We start from the raw sequence: 20,007 nt of genomic DNA, 5'->3' as shown, positions 1-20,007 counted from the left end.
CTGAGGGGCGATCCACCCCACTGGACAACCAGGGAGCATTTACATGTCCCTTTAGACCCCACTGTCAACTTTGACAGCAGCGATCTAAAGGGTTAATAGCCAGCTGCATGTCGGTTATTAGCGGCGGCCCCCGCTACAATAATTGGTAGGGGGCTGCGGGATATGGTCGATGACGGACATTGGAGCAATCTCTGATGTCCGTCATCACAGTCAGATGTCAGCTGCTGATAGCAGCAGGTATCTCCCGTGTATGATGCGGAGCCGACCTGCGGGTCTGCGTCATGTCCTCACCCGACCCATGATGTTCATGAATGTCATGGGTCGGGAAGCGGTTAAGCCGTGCCCCCCAAAATTTTTGCCGGAAAATTAATTCCGCCAAAAATGCCTAAAATGTCGGTGTATCCCGCTGCAGATTGTTCTATCGCAGAAATTCTGCTGCGTTAACGGTGCAGCGGAATCCCATTGAAAACAATAGGGGTCTGCTGCTGGATTCTGCAGTGTGAAAGGACCCTTACTTCCATGTCCAAAGCAGAGAAACTCTCAAGGGCAAAATTGCCTCATTCCTTCACGCGTTAATCCATTTCATAACTAAAAGGATTTAATTATACTTTTCCAAAAATATCTGCAGAAATACATAAATAAAATGAAGACAGATTTTTTTTTAACTACTGATCTATAGAATTCTAGGCAAAAAAAGGGCAAAATACTGATATACAGAACATTTTGACCTAATGTGAGTTTTTACAGTTTACGTCACATTGTGCACCAGTGAAGATGTGCATCTGTCAGTGAGAAGGTGGAAGGATTCTGACATCTCTTCCTTATTTATCTCCCCACAGTCAGAAAATAAGTGCCCCCTCCTTTTCCCTGTAATTTCTCCTCTGTCGCTCCCTCTTTCCTCCACGTTTTTTCCCGCAGGACCCGACGCCTGATTTTGCATCACTTTTCATGGCACATAGCTGGTGTTTGAGAACCGCTCCAGCTGCCAACTGTCACTATTTCATGCCACTCACCGAGGTCCCTGGGGTCATTGCCCCTGGTTCCTCAAGCAGATCTTTCCTGCAGCACTCCACTACTGATGAGTTGTCTGAGCTTCTCCCTAGATAATAACTTCTGCTTCTCATAGTAAGAGAATTAAGACCACAGAGAAGTTTTTATTATGTTATTGTAAATAATTTTACATCGATTTGTTTGAAAATTAAATTGCAATGTGTTTTTATGTAAACAATGGGGAAACAATGGGCACAATATAATCCTTAACCCCTTAAGGACGCAGCCCATTTTCACCTCTAGGACGCAGCCCTTTTTTGCACATCTGACCACTGTCACTTTAAACATTAATAACTCTGGAATGCTTTTACTTATCAATCTGATTCCGAGATTGTTTTTTCGTGACATATTCTACTTTAACATAGTGGTAAATTTTTGTTGTAACTTGGATCCTTTCTTGGTGAAAAATCACCAAATTTGATGAAAAAATTTAAAATGTAGCATTTTTCTAACTTTGAAGCTCTCTGCTTGTAAGGAAAATGGATATTCCAAATATTTTTTTTTTGGATTCCCATATATAATCTGTCTACTTTATCATTGCATCATAAAATTTATGAGTTTTTACTTTTGGAAGACACCAGAGGGCTTCAAAATTCAGCAGCAATTTTTCAATTTTTCACAAATATCACTAGGGGCGAACTACAATGCTCAGAATAGAAGGAGTCATATTTGGCTTTTTGAGAGAAAATTTTGCTCGGGGGGCATGTCACATTTAGGAAGCCCCTATGGTGCCAGGACAGCAAAAGATAACACATGGCCTACCATTTTGGAATCTAGACCCCTTGAAGAACGTAACAAGGGATAAAGTGAACCTTAATACACCACAGGTGTTTCACGACTTTTGCATATGTAAAAAAAAATATATATTTTTTACCAAAAATGCTTGGTTTAGCAAAAATTTTACATTTTAAAAAAAGGTAATAGCAAAAAAGACCCCCCAAAATTTGAAGCCCAATTACTCCCGATTCAGAAAACACCCCATATGGGGATGAAATGTTCTCTGCTGGCGCACTACAGGTCTCAGAAGGGAAGGAGTCACATTTGGCTTTCTGGAAGCAAATTTTGCTCTGGGGGCATGCCGCATTTAGGAAGCCCCTATGGTGCCAGGATGGCAAAAAAAAAACACATGGCATAAAATTTTGGAAACTAGACCCCTTGGGGAACGTAACAAGTGGAAAAGTGAACCTTAATACCCCACAGGTGTTTCAAAAAAAATGTAAAAAAATATATATATATTTTACACTAAAATGCTTGTTTTCCCCCAAATTTTACATTTTTATAAGGGATAATAGCAGAAAATACCCCCCAAAATTTGTAACACCATCTTTTCTGAGTATGGAAATACCCCATAAGTGGAGATGAAGTGCACTGGGGGCGAACTACAATGCTCAGAAGAGAAGGAGCATCATTGAGCTTTTGGAGAGAGAATTTGGCCATGTGCATTTACAAAGCCCCCCCGTGGTGCCAGAACAGTGGACTCCCCCACATGTGACCCCATTTTTAAAACTGCACCCCTCACGGAATGTAATAAGGGGTGCAGTGAGAATTTACACCCCACTGGCATTTGACGGATCTTTGGAACAGTGGGCTGTGCAAATAAAAATTTTATTTTTCATTTTCACAGACCCCTGTTTCAAAGATCTGTCAGACACCTGTAGGGTGTAAATGCTCACTATACCCCTTGTTACATTCTGTGAGGGGTGTAGTTTCCAAAATGGGGTCACATGTGGGTATTTATTGTTTTGCGCTTATGTCAGAACAGCTGTAAAATCAGCCACCCCTGTGCAAATCACCAATTTAGACCTCAAATGTACATGGTGCACTCTCCCTTCTGAGCCTTGTTGTGCGCCTGCAGAGCACTTTGCGCCCACATATGGGGTATCTCCATACTCAGGAGAAATTGTGTTACAAATTTTGGGGGCTTTTTTTCTTTTACTGCTTGTGAAATTTAAAAGTATGGGGCAACACCAGTATGTTAGTGTACAAAAATGTTTTTTTTTTACACTAACATGCTGGTGTAGACCCAAACTTTACCTTTTCACAAGGGGTAAAAGGAGAAAAAGCCCCCCAAAATTTGTTAGGCAATTTCTCCCGAGTACGGCGATACCCCATGTGGCCCTAAACTGTTGCCTTGAAATACGACAGGGCTCCAAAGTGAGAGTGCCATGCGCATTTGAGGCCTACATTAGGGATTTGCATAGGGGTGGACATAAGGGTATTCTAAGCCAGTGATTCCCAAGCAGGGTGCCTCCAGCTGTTGCAAAACTCCCAGCATGCTTGGACAGTCAATGGCTGTCCGAAAATGCTGGGAGTTTTTGTTTTGCAACAGCTGGAGGCTCCGTTTTGGAAACACTGCCGTAGGATACGTTTTTCATTTTTATTGGGGGGGAAGGGGGGGTGGGTGGGCAGTGTATGTGTGTATATGTAGTGTTTTACTCTTTATTTTGCGTTAGTGTAGTTTAGTGTAGTGTTCTTAGGTTACATTCACACTGACGGTGGATTACAATGAGTTTCCCGCTAGGAGTTTGTGCTGCTGCGGTAAATTTGCCGCAGCTCAAACTTGAAGTGGGGAACTCATTGTAATCCGCCGCCAGTGTGAATGTAACCTGACAGAACCTGCATGCTGGGAGTTGTGGTTTTGCAACAGCTGGAGGCACACTGGTTGGAAAATACTGAGTTAGGTATTAGAACCTATTACCTAACTCGGTATTTCCCATCCAGTGTGCCTCCAGCTGTTGCAGAACTACAACTGTCAGCATGTACTGATTGCCAAAGGGAATGCTGGGAGATGTAGTTATGCAACAGCTGGAGGCACGCAAGTACCACTCCCAGCATGCCGAGACATCCTGTTGCTGTTCCTGAATGCTGGGAGTTGTAGTTTTGCAAGATTTAGAGGGGTTCAGGCTGGAGATCACTGACAGTGGTCTCTAAACTGTAGCCCTCCAGATGTTGCAAAACTACAAATCTCAGCATGCTAAGACAGCAAACTGCTGTCTGGGCATGCTGGGAGTTGTAGTTTTGTAACATTGAGGGCTACAATTTAGAGAACACTGTCAGTGATCTCTTGCCTGAACCCCATCTTGCAAAACTACAAATCCCAGCATGCCAACACAGCAAACAGCTGTCAAGGAATGGTGGGAGTTGTAGTTTTGAAACATCTGGTGGGCCACAGTTTAGAGACCACTCTCCAAACTGTCGCCCTGCAGATGTTGCTAGGCAACAGACTCCCGGACACGCCGCCGCCATACTCACCTCCACCGCCGCCATGATCACAGCCGCCACCGTCATCTGGAGCTCCGCCGCCGGGTAAGTGACTGCCGTTATTACACGGTTCCCCCCGCTGTGCCCGGACACCGATGGGTGGGCATAGCGGGGGGAGCGCTCCCCCTGCAAACAGAACTGATCACGGCATCTATGGGGTTAATGCTGCCGGGACCGGCGCGATCGCGGCCCCGGCAGCTGCGGTGGGACTCCGGCTGTGATTGACAGCTGAGTCCCGCAGGCGATCTTCTGCGCTGTCTGCGGCAGAGCAGGAGATCGCTTGGACGTATGCATACGTCCAATAGCGGGAAGGGGTTAAAGGTGTACTCCGGTGGAAAATTATTATTATTTTTTTTTTTATCAAATCAACTGGTGCCAGAAAGTTAAACAGATTAGTAAATTACTTCTGTTTAAAAATCTTAATCCTTCCAGTACTTATCAGCTGCTTTATGCTCCACAGGAAGTTGTGAAATTATTTTCAGTCTGACCACTGTGCTCTCTGCTGTCACCCCTGTCCATGTCAAGAACTGTTCAGAGCAGGAGAAGTTTGCTATGGGGATTTGCACCTACTCTGGACAGTTCCTGATATAGACAGGTGGCAGCAGAGAGCACTGTGGTAAGACTGGAAAGAACTACTCAACATCATCTGGAGCATACAGCAGCTGATAAGCAGCTGATTTGACTTTCTAGCACCAGTTGATTTGAAAAAATAAAATAAAAAATAGTTTTCCACCATTTAACTTGCGGTGTATACATACGGCATGGCTGTGCAGCAGGTCTATGAAGTGAGCTCAGGAGCTGAGCTCGCTTTATATCCTTTCGGTCCAAACTGCTATCAACAGCCAAGGCCTGCGGTTAACCCCTTAAGGACGCAGCCCTTTTTCACCTTAAGGACTGAGCCCTTTTTCGCAATTATGACCACCGTCACTTTACAAATTAATAACGCGAAAATGCTTTTACCGAATATTCTGATTCTGAGATTGTTTTTTCATGACATATTCTACTTTATTTTGGAGGTAAATTTTCGGCGTTAATTACATCCTTTTTTGGTGAAAAATCCCAAAATTTCATGAACATTTTGAAAATGTTGCATTTTTCTAACTTTGAAGCTCTCTAATTGTAAGGAAAATGCATATTCCAAATAAATTTTATTTTTCTTCACAAATACAATATGTCCACTTTATGTTGGCATCATAAAATAGACATACTTTTGCTTTTTGAAAAAATTAGAGGGCTTCCAAGTAGAGCAGCAATTTTCAAAAATTTCATGACAATTGCTAAATCTGAAGGGACAGATGTTACAGAACTACAACTCCCAGCATGCCTGGGCAGTCGAGGCATGCTGAGAGTTGTAGTTTGGCAACATCTGGAGGGCTACTGTTTGGGCACCACTGTAACAGTGGTCTCCAAACTGTGACCCTCCAGATGTTGCAAAACTACAACTCCCAGCATGCCCAGACAGCCTTTGGCTCTCTGGGCATGCTGGGAGTTGCAGTTTGGCCCCCCTAGTGGTTGCCACAGTAAAGATTGATTTACTTTCACTTTCAATTCCCCCCCCCCCCCCCCCCTGTCGATTCCCTACCTCATCAGGATCCTGCAAGCTCCAGCAAAGATCCCAGGTCCCCAGGCATCTACTCCTGCAGGTACGGCCTCCATCTTCTTTCCAGAGCCCCTCGACATCCAGGGGCGGGCAGAACGGGGGGTTGCCATGGCAACCCCCTGTCCTGCGCTGCCATTGGTCAGAACTCCGTTCTGACTAATGCCAGGGGATAGGAGTAGATCGCAGCTTTGTGACCTCACTCCTATCCTTTAGGCTGATCGGGGCTGTTGCTGACAACTCCGATCAGCTCTATTTTCCAGGTGATCGGGTCACCAGAGACCCGATCAGCCTGGAATTGGAGAAAATTGCATGTCTGAATTGACATGCAATTTTCTCCGATCGCCGACATGGGGGGGTCTCAGGACCCCCCTGGGCGATGTGCCAGGGTGCCTGCTGAATGATTTCAGCAGGCATCTGGCTCCGGTCCCCAACTGGCTAGCGGTGGGGACTGGATTTCCCACGGGCGTATGGATACGCCCTCGGTCCTTAACCCCTTAAGGACTCAGCCCATTTTGGCCTTAAGGACTCAGACAATTTAATTTTTACGTTTTCATTTTTTCCTCCTCGCCTTCTAAAAATCATAACTCTTTTATATTTTCATCCACAGACTAGGATGAGGGCTTGTTTTTTGCGCGACCAGTTGTCCTTTGTAATGACATCACTCATTATATCATAAAATGTATGGCGCAACCAAAAAACACTATTTTTGTGGGGAAATTAAAACGAAAAACGCAATTTTGCTAATTTTGGAAGGTTTTGTTTTCACGCCGTACAATTTCTGGTAAAAATTACATGTGTTCTTTATTCTGAGGGTCAATACGATTAAAATGATACCCATTATTTTATACTTTTATATTATTGTTGCGCTTAAAAAAAATCACAAACTTTTTAACCAAATTAGTACGTTTATAATCCCTTTATTTTGATGACCTCTAACTTTTTTATTTTTCCGTATAAGCGGCGGTATGGGGGCTCATTTTTTGCGCCATGATCTGTACTTTTTTTTGATACCACATTTGCATATAAAAAACTTTTAATACATTTTTTATAATTTTTTTTTTAATAAAATGTATTAAAAAAGTAGGAATTTTGTACTTTTTAAATTTTTTTTCGTTCACGCCGTTCACCGTACGGGATCATTAACATTTTATTTTAATAGTTCGGACATTTACGCACGCGGCGATACCAAATATGTCTATAAAAAATGTTTTTTACGCTTTTTGGGGGTAAAATAGGAAAAAACTGACGTTTTACTTTTTTATTGGGGGAGGGGATTTTTCACTTTTTTTTTACTTTTACTTTTACATTTTTTTACATTTTTTTTTACACTTGAATAGTCCCCATAGGGGACTATTCATAGCAATACCATGATTGCTAATACTGATCTGTTCTATGTATAGGACATAGAACAGATCAGTATTATCGGTCATCTCCTGCTCTGGTCTGCTCGATCACAGACCAGAGCAGGAGACGCCGGGAGCCGCACGGAGGAAGGAGAGGGGACCTCCGTGCGGCGTTATGAATGATTGGATCCCCGCAGCAGCGCTGCGGGCGATCCGATCGTTCATTTTAATCGCGAACTGCCGCAGATGCCGGGATCTGTATTGATCCCGGCACCTGAGGGGTTAATGGCGGACGCCCGCGAGATCGCGGGCGTCGGCCATTGCCGGCGGGTCCCTGGCTGCGATCAGCAGCCGGGATCAGCCGCGCATGACACGGGCATCGCTCCGATGCCCGTGGTTATGCTTAGGACGTAAATGTACGTCCTGGTGCGTTAAGTACCACCTCACCAGGACGTACATTTACGTCCTGCGTCCTTAAGGGGTTAAGGACTCGGAATGCAGGACGTATCCATACGCCCTGTGTCCTGAAGAGGTTAATGCCAGACACCAGCGATCGGGCTGATGCCCAGCATTAACCCTTTAGACATCACAATCAAATGTGATTGCTCCATTGCTGATTGCCTCAGCAGGCTGAAGCAATGGAGTAATAATAACACTGGTCAATGTTATGCTATGGCATAGCCTTGAACATTGTATGCAATCTAATGATTGCATTTTATAGTCTCCTATAGGGACTACAAAATAGTGTAAAGGTTAACAAAAATAGTTAATAAATGTGATATAACCTCGTCCCTAATAAAAGTTTGAATCACCCCGCTTTTTCCCATAAAAAAAATATATGTTAACAAAAATAAACATATGTGGTATCACCACGTGCATAAATCTCAAAACTATGAAAATATAATGTTAATTAAACTGCACGGTCAATGGCGTATATGAAAAAAAAAAATTCCTAAGTCCAGTTCTAGAATTTGAAAATGAAATTGGGATATTGTACACTAATATTTCTTCCCTCCCGGTTATGGCATACAGAAAAGGTTGCTATTTTCGAGACAGACTGGCTTCATCAGATGTTGGCAGTTTCAAGAAAACTGAGGGTGGACAGTAGCTGGGCTCCAGAAAATGAAATTTTCCTTGTATGGACTGCAGCCATTGCAACAGCATGATTAAGGGTCACCCTAACACGGGACGTACCTACAAGATCAAACACAGATACACATGTAGATCTAATTATGTAGTTTACATGCTCCAGTGCCCTTTTGGTCTTTGTTAGGCTAGGTTTCCACTTAGGTTTTTTTCTGGCAGTTTTTGGAAAACTGCCACTGCAGTTTTTGAGCCAAAGCCAGAAATGTATTCAAAAGTATTAGGACATATAAAGGAAGAACTTATACTTCTCCTCCCTTATGGATCCACTTCTGATTTTATGACAAGACAGGAGGGCTTCGCATTATAGTGCATTTCTTTCTTTACTGCAAAACATATAGCAGCAACATTAAACGTTTTTTCAATAGTTAACAAGAAAAAAACTTTGAGATACACAGGTATACAGGTGTACAATCATAGGTAATCACAACCTAACATGCTGTCTCTAGTAACAACCAATGAGCATCCAGCCCAGGTAATATAAGCTCTAGACTGACAGAACTATCCCTCTTTCTTTGCTGCTACACTCCAGATAAGTATTCATTATATGTCCTACTTATTGCAGTGTATAAAGATTATTATATAGTTTCCGATTTTCCAATCTTTTCCTATACTCATATACTGCTGTATCCTAACCTTGTATCCTAACTTTCATTACCACACATACTTCTTTCATATATACTTAGTTTCAAACTCTGTTTAGCTGTTTCCCTTTATTATTCTAGTCTCTGTTTCCTCCTGAACTCGCTGTTTTTTCCAAACTCTTACCTACAGCCTCCTTCAGCGCTGCCTATCTCTCTGTCATATTCGCAGTTGTTTTCCTTCCATTCGCGCGGCCCCTCTCCTTCAGGCGCGCGAAATCTCGCAGACACAGCGTAGTCTCGCGAGATTTGGTTTGAAGTGGTGATCACTTCAAGCCACTCCCGCTCGTTCCTGTCAGACGCGTCTTCGCCTCACAGCTGTCCACATCTGATAAGCCACAGTCACTGTACTTCCAGTCAGCGGTCCTGCAGTAGATATATATATATATATATATATATATATATATATATATATATATATATATATATATTCATTCCTATTGTGCTGTCCTTTTCAGGACAGTCTGTAGATAGTTCAATTATACCCATTTATTAATTATTAATTATTTATTAATTATTATATATTCATACACGGTGATAGTTTCACATATCTATCTACCACTCTTATAATTCACCTCATACTTAGTGTATACTACTATACTACCTATATTAATATATTTCTTTTGGTCACTGACCAAATTAATTAATTCTTATTAAAATGGAACCATCTAACCCTGAGACTATGTCTAATGACCAAATTCAATTATTAGTGGACCATTCTGTTTCTAGGTCCGTTCATTCTGCTGTTAGCAATGCCATGACAGCTATGCAGGAATCCTTAGTTAAATCTGTTGCTATGGCAATATCGCAGACGTCTGCACATAAATCACATCAGGTGCAGCAGGCTAAAAAATGCTCTGCAAAAAGGAGACATGTATCCCATGATAACCTCCTTGCTAATAAACAAAGAAAAATTGTTACTTATGTCAGAGGTGTACCATCTAATACGGATTTGCCTTCCACCAGTAACCATAATTTTGATGCGGATCAATCCCATCCCATACCCTCTGCCCGGGAGGAGGATTCTAATACACGGGTAACTCAAGTTTCTGATATTGTTAACCCCTCAAATTACTATGAGAATAATGAGGGTGATAATACAGTTATATATGATGATGAAAATGATATGGCAGATGATTATTCCGAATTGTCGGATGTTGAAGACCCCTCATACATACCCGAAAATAATGAGGGTGTAGACATTTATTTTGATAGCTCCAATAATTTGTCTGAGTCCACCATCCTTGATGGTCAAGGACTCCCCTTTTTCGATCCCTCCCAAATAGTACATCCCAGATCGGGGGAGTGGACACCTAATCCCGAAATAGAAAAATTCATATCCTATTGGATTAGAAAAAGCTTGGACAGTAAAGATAGGAACAAACTTAGGGCAGAATGTCCAAGACCTACACTATCCTTGAACGCAGCCCAGACTCCCGAACTAGACCCAATTCTAGTGAGATATATCCAAAAATCGGGGAAAAATCCCAAAAAAGGCATGGACCGAAATTTTAAAATTTGTCAGGATAAATTTTTAGGTTTATTAGGTCCTCTGACAAAGATAATGGAAATCACTGAAAATGCCTATAATTCTGGCACTATGGTGGATGCTAACACCCTTAGGAGTTGGATACAGAGGGCTATATGCCTTTTTGGAAATATTAACGAAGCTTTCTGTACTGAGAGAAGGCGTTCAATCTTACTAAAGCTAGATCCTCAATTGACCCACCTGGCGGCTACTCAACCACCTTCACCCACAGAAGGTTTTCTCTTCGGAGAACAATTTATTAAAGAAATTTCGAAATACGTGGGCCTTTTCTCATCCCTAGACAAGGCCCAGTCATCCCTCAAAAAAGTTTTTCCCTCAAAAATTTTTGGGAGGGCCGGGAGAAGTAGGGGCCGTTTTCCCGGCCGGTACCCCCAATATAGAGCACAATATCGAGGCCCCTCCTATCAAACAGACAGAGCTTCCTTCCACATCCCTCCCCCTCAACCACAGCCACAACCCTTCTTCCCTTACCGGGCACGTCCATGGAGACCGAGAGGACAACGAGGATACACACGTTCCAGACCCCAAGGTAAGATTCCCTCCCATGCTTTCTTCCCATCCTCCAGTGGGCGGAAGACTCCTTCTTTTTTCCCACCTTTGGGCTACGATCTCTTCCGACCAATGGATCCTCAATACTGTAAAAGGTTATCAGATAGAACTGTTATCCAATCCTATCCAAACAGAAATTCCTCTGTATCTGGATCTATTCGCATCCAGACTCAACCGTCAACTCCCACGCTTCTTCAGTTGGCGTCCAGACCCGGAATCAACTGGGACGGACGCCTTCATCCAATCTTGGCCACAGAAAATGCTATATGCTTTCCCCCCTTTCAATCTGATCCCCAGGTTTCTGATCCAGGTGCTTATGCAAAAAGCAACTGTAGTCCTGATCACTCCATGGTGGCCTTCTCAACCATGGTTCCCACAGATCTTGGGTATGCTGATCGATTTCCCGAGGGTTCTTCCCACATTCCGGAATCTCCTACTAGATCCTCTAGGGAACCCTCATCCTCTAGTATTATCCCATCAACTTCCTTTGGTGGCATGGCTAATTTCGGGTCAATTCCCACGGAGACAGAATTTTCTCGAACAACTAGGGAAATTCTTTCTGACGCCTGGGCACCAGGTACCAGGATCGCTTACAGATCAGCCTGGAAACTTTGGACTGATTGGTGCATACAACGGGAATTGGATCCCTTATCTGCACCTATTCCACACATCCTGAATTATCTGTCGGATGCTTTTGATTCGGGTAAAGCATACCGTACCATAAATCTTTATCGTTCGGCAATTTCCTTTTATCATACCCCTATTAACTCCATTGCTATTGGTAAACATCCTTTGATTTGTAAATTACTCAAAGGGATTCGTTTTAGACGACCTCCAGTTCCTAAGTATCAATCTACTTGGGACGTTAACCTTCTTCTTAACCTTTTTCAGAGTTGGGAGGATAATGATTCATTATCCTTAAAACTCTTGTCTTTTAAACTTACCACCTTACTTTGTCTTATCTCAATTAAAAGAGTTTCAGACGTCAAAGCTTTAGATATCTCCCATAGACAATTCTCTCCACAAGGGGTATCCTTTTTGGTTCATAGACGGACCAAAACCAACATCCATCAAGTATTTTATCCATCCTTCCCTCATAATGACAAACTCTGCGTTGTCCGTTGCTTACTCGCTTATGAGGACAAAACAAAATCTATTCGTCATCCTTCTCATTCTCAACTTCTTATTTCTTACTGTAGACCCCATTTACCTGTGTCTTCTACAACCTTAGCCAGATGGATTAGAACAGTCATGGTCATGGCTAATATCGATATATCAAGATTTGGGGCTCACTCCACCAGGAGTGCAGTTTCCACTAAACTCATCCAATCTGGAGGGTCACTATCGGATCTCCTTAAGGCAGCCAACTGGGCTTCTGAATCCACTTTTAAATCTTTCTACTTCAGACCTGAACATCATGTTTCTATGTCTCTTCTGTAGATTGCTCTGTATTTACGGTTATCTTATTATTTATGTATAGACATTTTAGTATATATATATTTTAGCTTTGAACATGCACTATAATGCGAAGCCCTCCTGTCTTGTCATAAAATTGGAGATTTTCCTATCCTAGGTGACGGAAAATATAGATTTTATGAAAGACAGGAGGCGAGCATTATCCCTCCCTTATCCCACCCATTAACAATTTTTATTGTATTTCAGCCTACTAATCGTCAGGATCTATGGACTTTCCTGGGCTACTTCTGTTCCTTTTGGATCATCTTGTCGTTCCTTACTCAAGTTTTTCTTCAGATTCATAGATGAATGAACCTTCTCCTTTGGCCGGATGTTTCTCTACAGAGGAATTTCAACCTTCAAGTTTTTCCCAGTTCTCTTTTTGGACTTTATCATATTTATGTATTTTTATTTATTTTTTGGTTCATCAAAGAAAGAGGGATAGTTCTGTCAGTCTAGAGCTTATATTACCTGGGCTGGATGCTCATTGGTTGTTACTAGAGACAGCATGTTAGGTTGTGATTACCTATGATTGTACACCTGTATACCTGTGTATCTCAAAGTTTTTTTCTTGTTAACTATTGAAAAAACGTTTAATGTTGCTGCTATATGTTTTGCAGTAAAGAAAGAAATGCACTATAATGCTCGCCTCCTGTCTTTCATAAAATCTATATTTTCCGTCACCTAGGATAGGAAAATCTCCAACTTTGGCTCAAAAACTGCAGTGGCAGTTTTTGAAAAACTACCAGAAAAAACACAAAAAGTGGAAACTTAGCATTATATTCGAGATACAATTAATGAATGCAGGATTTGTCTAAATGGACACAGGTCCTCTATGCGTACAGGAAAAATGGATCTACCGATCCCAAAACACTTTCCTGATGCAGGACATAACATCAGTCAACACAGGTTTAGAATCATTGACTGTGTCCCACAGTTGAGAAGGGGAGGTGACCGGGAGAAATTACTTAAAAGAAATTAAAGTGGATCTATACACTGAATACGTTACAGCCTTTTGGACTTAATATTTATTTTATTTTGAAACCATACATGTAATGTAGAATTCCTACTGAATTCCAATTTTCTAATTTTTTCTTCCCATTCTTTCATCCTTTTTTTTTCTCCCTTTTTTTCTCCCATTTTGCCCCCTTTTTTTCTTTTTCTTTTTTTCCCTTCTTTCTCATGTTTCTATTTTTCTTTTCTTTTCCTTTTTTCCTTTCCCCTTTTCCTTCTTTTTTCGTTTTCCTTTTTTCCATTTTTCATCCCTTCCCCTTTTTTTCTTTCCTTTTTTTTCACTCTCTTTTGTCTTCAGCCTCTTTTTTTCCTCCTTTTTCTCCCACTTTTTCCCTTTCTCTTTGTTTCTTTTCCTTTTTTCATCTTAGTTTTCCTTTTTAGTTTTGTTCCCCTTTATTTGTTCCTTTTTCCCTCTTCTCTCAATTTTTTCTCAACCTGTTCCGATTAATAGATTTTATCACCTAATAGCAGTGTTAGGTCCATATTTTAATAAGATTAAGACATTTATATGTGTTTTTATTTCTCTCACAGATGCTGTCACTGTAATTGCAGGATTTTGCCTGCAGAAGAAGAGGGACTATACACACAAGCATCTATTTTTTCAATAAGTTTTTTATTATAATCAATAGTAGTGGCTGCTTATTTATTCCATTCTCTTTTTCATCCTGTTATCCCACAGAATGCTGGTGTATGATGCGCTGTGAAGAAGTGATAAAGCCGTGCAGCCGAATTACATATGTGAAGCGCTGAGATACCGGCACAGGCACAAATGATAGGAGCACAGAATTATCTCCTCATACGAACGCTGATGACTCAGGCACGCATAGAGTTTTGAGTCCTGAATTGTTGTGGGCAGATGTAAGAGTGCAAGGCAGGAAGAAAGTGAGTGACACCACCTAGCGTAGCCACACTAAGTTTGTTTACAAACTGACTCGTGCACAATTCTATTTAGTATTGTACAGCGCAGCCATAAGATCGTACTTTGTAAGTAACAGATTGATACTGTGTGGGTGTCCCTCCTTGCTCCCCGATATTATTTGCACAATGTATATTTTAGGCACTTTGATGTTTTTGACATATACTGCTCACATGTTGTTTAGGTCTACAGCTAGGGATGAGCGAATCAAATCTGACGAATCCGAATTCGTTATGAATTTCTTGAAAAATTTGATTCGTAATGAATGCGAATATTGCCGTAATTCGATTGCCCAAATCGCTCCATTAAACTCCATTTAGTGCGGTCCAGGCTCCAGGGCATCTAAAATGGGGGATCCACATGTGAGGACATGGAGCAAGGAGTCCTGAGAAGGCAGGGACAAGGGTCGGCGGGATGACCCTGAATCACATGCATCATGCAGCCTATATGTAGCCAGCCACCCCTGTGATGTCACAGCCCTATATAATAGGCAGCTATCTTGCTGCCAGTCACATCAGCGTTCCATTACGGAGAGAAAGGGATAGACAGCAGTGTGTGTTGCACAGAAAAGCCTTTTAACAGCAGTAATTCACCACCCAGTCAACTCAGCGTTCTATTGCAGCGAGAGAAGGACAGAGAGCAGTTTGTGTTGCACAGAAAAGCATTTTTACAGCAGCGATTCACCTCAAGCCAAATCCAGCCTAGAAGCACTGATAGGGAAGGGAGTGAGATTGAGAGAGAAAGTGCAATTTTGGATGTAGTACATAGCGACTGTGTGCTGCAGCACTGGTGTGTACAACAACTGAAAAGCTAATAGTAGCCAGCCAGTTAGGGTGAGCAGAGCACTACAAGCATATTGTCCTCTGTTAAGTGTAACCAGTGCATACATCTAAGTGGTGTACCATTTTGTTCCTGTTAAAGTCTCAAGGGGCTAGACACTGTGAAAGGCCAGCCAAAACTATACACCTGCTGGTGTTGTAGACAAATACTGTTTTAAGCGTACTGGGGCGCATTGGCCTCCCCTCATTAGTGCATACTACATACGTACATCTAAGTGGTGTACCATTTTGTTCCTGTTAAAGTCTTCAGGGCCTAGATACTGAGAAAGGCCAGCCAAAAGTACACACCTGCTGGTGTTGTAGACAAATACTGTTTTAAGTGTAGTGGAGCGCATTGTACTCCCCTAATATAGGCACTAAGTATGTCAGGCAGAGAAGTGCCAGGACCTGCACAGAGGAGTGGCAGAGGCCTAAATTCATTAGGCAGAGGTAGCAGCAGACTAGGGGTGAGTGGCAGCCGGAGTCGAAGCGAGAGGCCTAAGCTCCCGATATCAGCTAGCGGTCGTGTCTCGACCAGCAACTCATCTGCCGTCATTGATTGGTTAACACGGTCATCCACTTCATCACAAGTGACATCTGACACCCCCAGTCAACATTCGGTGGGTTCCTCAGACACAAACAATTACATTGACGTGGTCTAAGGTGATAGAAGGTACTCAACTCCAAGTGCAGTTGTGCACCTACGTTGGAGTGGAGGACCTGCACCTTTGGATCACAATGTGGTTTCACTGCTGTGGTTAATGTAAACACTGACATTAGCTAACCCTCAAAACTGATGTAAAATTGAGACATTAGCCAGTATATCCTTATATGAAGGACACACTTGAGCCCGCACACCACGCCAAGGTTTCTCAAATGGTGCGGGACCTATCAACTAACCTACCTGGCCAGATAAATAAAACCAGGAACCAAATTACGGCAGCCTTAGGTCCGACTTGCAAATTTCTCCTCAGTCACCTCCAGTGTGAATCTAAGCACACATACAATGGGAGGGAGGAGACAAGCTACAAGCCCCACCCTGGTTGGTTCATTTATAGCAGGCCTCACAGGTGAAACCCTAATGCTACCCAGCAAGATAAAAGGGTGCATTAGTATAAGCCTAAAGCAAAGACATGTTGGCTTATAAATGCATGAACATGGTTATAGCAGGAAACTCTCAACTCCAAGTGCAGTTGTGCACCATCGCTGGAGTCGAGGTCCTGCACTCGTGAACCATTGCTAAGGGCGATCCCCAGCAAAAATTGCATACAATGGAGGCATCCTGACACCAGATAAATGTGTATGTGGATGCCTTATACATGACTAACTTTAAAACTTTAAGCAAACAATTACATTGATGTGGTCTAAGGTGATACAAGGTACTCAATTCCAAGTGAAATTGTGCACCTATGTTCCTCAGACACAACCCTCAGTTCGCATGGTCCAGGAGCAGTCCCTGTCCCCCCATTGCCTCTGTCCTATGGTGTTCCCTCCCCCACAGAAGTATCTTATGCTATGGGTTAAGCTCCACTATTCAGTGAGGAAGATATACTAGAGGAGAGTCAGCAGCTACTGCCCAATCAAGAAGTGGAGGAGACATCCACCGCTTCCTCTGCAAGGCGGGCAAGTAGTGATGAGGAGAGTGGGGTGGGAGGTGGTGTTGCGAGCGTTCCAGCTCCTGAAGCAGACACTGTTGAGGAACCTGAGAAGGAAATCAGTGACGTGCAGACACAACTCGATGAAGATGAAGCCAATCTCACTTGGGAGCCAGGTGCAGAAGGGGCTTCATCATTTTCAGGAGAAGAGGGTTACAGGTTGCCCAGGGAGGTAGTGGAGCAGGGGTTCATGGAGTAGGCAGAAGAGCAGTCAGTGCGGACTGTTGGTGGAAAAATCAGCTACTCTGCGGTGTGGCAGTTTTTGATCAAGCATCCAGAGGATGTTAACCTGGCCACATGCAAGATGTGTCGGCAGAAGGTGAAGCGTGGCCAGGGTCCCAATGTTAGCACCACGGCCCTGCGTCAACACATGCAGCGTCACAATAAAGCGGCCTGGGAGAACCGTGGCTCCAATATGGTGGTCAAGCCTGCTGCCTCACCCAGTGGCACGCCGCTCCCTGTTTCAGCCAGCCAAGGCTCCACCACCTTAGCCAAAGAGAGCTGTGTGTCATACCCATCTTCTTTAGCTCCAGATGCTCCTGTCCCTCCTACGAGTCAGTCATTCCGCCAGCAATCCCTTGGTGAAGCAATGTCCAAGAGACAACTGTATGCGCCCACTCATCCAACGGTGCAGAAGCTGAATTTACTCCTGTCCAAGTTGCTGGTGCTGCAGTCCCTCCTTTTTAAGAAGTGGACAGGTCACGCTGCTTTCCCCTCCATGCTCTCAGGCCGTTGGTCCTGTGACAGTGTGCGACTTCGCCTCCTCATCCTCCACCATGTCCTCAGCCTCCACTGCACGGACAAGTCTCTGTGCCCCTCCAGCCTACATATGTGCAGGGCACGGCATTGTCACAATGCTCTTTACATGGATTGCCTTGGCGAACGGAGTCACACAGGGAAGGAACTGCTAAAAGTCATTCATCAAGAAATTGAATCATGGCTTACTCCACGAAAACTGGAATTGGGAACCATGATGACCAATAACGGGAAGAACATCTTGTCTGCACTGTGACAAGGAAGCCTGAGACATGCGAACTGCATGGCACACGTGTTCAATCTGATTGTCAAGCGGTTCCTGAAGTGTTCCTCCCATCTGCAAGACATCCTAACAATGGGAAGGAATGCACTTCAGCCACCTGAGCACCATCGTCCATCCTCTCGCAGGTCTGACTCGGGGGGCCCTCTGCGCTCACCTTCCACTGCCATGGCTGCTGGGGAGGGGTGGATGGAGCAGTACCAGCTCCATCAGCAGCCTGAGTCCACAATCGCTGATGAGTAGCTTTCTTCACCCGCCTAGTGAAGCAACTCATCAGCAGTAGGTACACCTGGAGCAGGACCTGAACCAGCAGGTGGTGGCATACCTTAATATGACCATGCCAACACACCTTGAAGATTTGCTGGAGTTCTGAGCAGCCAAACATGATTTGTGGCTGCAACTAGCAGAGTTTGCCCTGGAAAAGCTGCCCTGCCTGGCAAGTAGTGTGCCTTCAGAGTCGTTGTTTAGTGCGGCAGGGGGGGGGGGCATAGTAACCCCAAGGAGAACTTGTCTGTCCACGAAAAATGTGGAAATATTGACCTTTGTGAAGATGAATCAGGCATGGATCAGCCAGGATTTCCACCCACCAATGCGTGATGCATCAGAGTAAAACATATTTAAGGTGCTGCTCCCCAGTTATAGACATTCCTCGGCATCAGACCACAAGTACGTTTTGAGGATATGCATTAGCTAAAACTTAGGATAAAATATATGTAGCCAAAACATTTTTTTAAATCAAACAAAAGGAAAGGTGTGCAAAAAAACTCCATGTGCCACCAATACCACCAAGTATTGATGTGATTCAAAAACCTCTAAAAGGTGGAAGGAAACAAAAAATGGTTCATTGTAACTGGTGGGGGGGTAAAAATTTCCCCTGTAAGGCCCTACTCTCGCATTATTAAAGTGTACCCATCATCAACAATTTTTTTTAATATATTGTAGATAATACCATTATATGTATAGTTTTACATTGGTTAAAAAATATGTATATTTTGTCCTTGCAGCTAATGCCTGTGTGTCTCCATGAGGAGTCCAAAAACAGGAAGTGAGGGTGGACAAGCGGGGCTCTGTGTAGTGAGGACAAACAAGGCTCTGTGCACTGAGGCTCTGTGACATGCTACGGGCTCACACAGGAGGATGATTGACAATCCTGGAGCTTGCACAGAGCCCTGCTTGTCCTGCCCTTACTTTCTGTATTTGGACTCCTCACAGGCAATAGCTGCGGGAACAGCTCTTTTCTCCCATAAATATACACATTTATTAACCAATGTATATTACAAATAGACATATAATTGTATTATTTACATTATATAATAAGTTTTTGTTGACAACAGGTACACTTTAATTCCCTTCTTTGCAAGTGTTACTTGCCCTAAAAAGTGTGGCCCTACACTGGAAGCGCTCCCTTTTTCCACCTACAAACACTGCCATTTCCCAGAGTTTTTTGGTGGAAATAGGGAGAGTTTCCTGTGTGGGGCCCCTTTTTACAGCGAGTAAAACTTGCCAATAAGGGAATTAATACGGCGAAAGTAGGGCCTTACAGGGGAATTATTTTAACTCCACCTGCTACAATGGACAATACGTTGCTCCCTTCCACATTTTCGAGGAAAGTGTTACTTGTCTAAAAAAGGGCAGCCCCACACAGGAACCTCTCCCTATTTCCACCTAAAAACCCTGGGAAATGGCAGTGTTTGTAGGTAGAAATAGGGAGAGGTTCCTGTGTGGGGCCACCCTTTTTAGAGCGAGTAACACTTGTCCAGAAGGGAATTAATATTGCGAGAGTAGGGCCTTAAAGAGGAAGTTTTTACCCTTCCACCTTTTAGAGGTCTTTGCATCACATCAATACATGGTGGTGTAGGTGGCACATGGTGGTTTTTGCACATCATTCCTTTTGCTTGATTGAAAAAAAAAATAGGTACATATATTTATCCTAAGAATATTATTAAAAGTTAAGGTTTACATAATGCATATCCTCAA

Source organism: Hyla sarda, chromosome 1, assembly GCF_029499605.1.
Source record: "Hyla sarda isolate aHylSar1 chromosome 1, aHylSar1.hap1, whole genome shotgun sequence".
NCBI lineage: Eukaryota > Metazoa > Chordata > Amphibia > Anura > Hylidae > Hyla > Hyla sarda.
The sequence above is the reverse complement of the archived record's forward strand: the minus strand, read 5'-3'. Positions refer to the sequence as shown.